The 1732-nt window shown below is 61.7% G+C and overlaps 1 long non-coding RNA gene across 1 annotated transcript; it reads left to right on the top strand.

Annotated features, from left to right (window-relative positions):
* Nucleotides 1-468: 468 nt before the first annotated feature.
* LOC107182623 lies at nucleotides 469-1491 on the top strand. The gene is made up of 2 exons (XR_001513353.1): nucleotides 469-749; nucleotides 1147-1491. It is a non-coding gene; the product is annotated as an uncharacterized LOC107182623 (long non-coding RNA).
* The last annotated feature ends 241 nt before the right edge of the window (nucleotides 1492-1732 follow it).

The following is a 1732-nucleotide window of genomic DNA, read 5'->3' as shown; positions in this document are numbered from 1 at the left end:
GGCCGGCACCGGTGTGTGTCCGGGGAACTGTGCCCGTATGTGCCGGTGCTACCAAGCTCCTGCGCTCTCTGCACCCTCTGCTTCCACAACTGGCCCACTGTGTGGGCCCTGCACGCGGGGCCTGGGTTGGCGGGCGGGGTGAGAGCAGGCGAGGACAGGCTGTCCCTGTCCCCGTCCCCTGGCCCCAGGACTCAGGCCGTGACCCCAGCTCCCGCCGTCCGTGCGTGAGAAAGAGGAGTCCTGTGTGCAATGGCCGTGTTTACGATGCCAAGGCCGCTCTTCTATGGCTCCCTGGTGGCTCGCAGCAGAATCTTGGCCTTGCCCTGCGGGGAGGGAGAGCTCCACGCCCACTTGGAAGCAGGGTTCTCTCTCTCTCTCTCTCTCTCTCTCTCTCTCTCTCTATCTCTCTCTCTCTCTCTCTCTCTCTCCCGCCTTGGGCTGGGCTTCGGCTTCGATGAGTCAGGCTGACTGTGCCTGGAACGGACTGTCTGCCAAGGAGGCGTCAGCCTGAGAACAGCCAGGGAGGCAGCTTGCCGCTGGGGGACCAGCGGGTCTCCTCTCCTTGGTGCGCGCAGTGTCCCTGCCTCGGAGACCGCCCTGCAGACCCCACCCGAGGCTTCCGCGGCGAGCTGCTGGATCCCGGGGGAGCTGGGCAGGAAGCCCTGTGTTCCCACTGGCGCTGGCGCTGGCGATCCTCAGTGCTGACCCATCCCGCCTTCCTCCGAGCAAGGCCTTCCCATCTCTTCTCCGTGAGTCACAGATGCTGCAAATGGGTTTCGAGATAGTGAGGCTTGCAGTCCTGAGTAAGCAGATAGCAGGGGAGCCGCCTCTTCCCTGGACACGGCCTCCAAACCTGGACTCCTTCCACCAGCGAGCTTTTTCTCCAGGGGTCGCTAAATTCAGCTCCCACATACAACGCCCTGGCGGAGAGGGTGGGGTAAGCAGCCACCCTGCAGGGCTGACTTCAGTCGGCGGGGCAGGAAGTGCCCTTGAAGACCGCCCATCAGATGACGACGTTTCAGAGACGGGGTTGGTGGTGACTTACCCCCGGTCACCAAGTTGGGATGGAGTCACCCCAGAATGCAGGTCAGCTGGCCCTGGGCGGTGTGACTGCCTCCTCTCCAACGACTGCCTTCGCACCCACAGCACCTGCCACACAGCACCACGCCACAGCCCTGACCTCCCACAGCACCTGCCACATAGCGCCACGCCACGGCCCTGGCCTCCCACAGCACCTGCCACACAGTGCCACGCCAGGGGCCTGACCTCCCACACAGCACCACGCCACGGCCCTGACCTCCCACAGCAAACAAACGAGAAGACACCCTGCTCCCAGGGTTGGCTCAGGAGATCCAAGGTCAGCGAGCCAGGCACTGCCCTCACCCCCACAGCCACATGAGGACAGACAACAAAGTGTCCGAACAGGGATGGGATGTGTTCTAATGATGCTGCAATAAATTTCACAATAGCTACAACTATTTCACTATAAAATATGTACCATCAATCTGAGTGATTATGGCAAAGCGTAATGTCAGCATAAAGGCTTAACAATGTGCAGGATGCAAGCACAGAGGAGGCACCAGTTACCTTTCCAGGGGCTGGGAGAGCTCTCTGCAGGCTCAGGGGTGGGAGCTGGCTCTTCCAGGATGTCTGGGCCGGGGCTGTGGGGTGAAGGGCCTGTGGGCAGAGGTGAGGGCACAGGGCACACATAAGGTGGGTTGGAGGAAGGTTA

Source organism: Myotis davidii, unplaced genomic scaffold (genome assembly GCF_000327345.1).
Source record: "Myotis davidii unplaced genomic scaffold, ASM32734v1 scaffold370, whole genome shotgun sequence".
Taxonomy (NCBI): domain Eukaryota; kingdom Metazoa; phylum Chordata; class Mammalia; order Chiroptera; family Vespertilionidae; genus Myotis; species Myotis davidii.
This window is presented reverse-complemented; position numbering and strand designations above follow the sequence as displayed.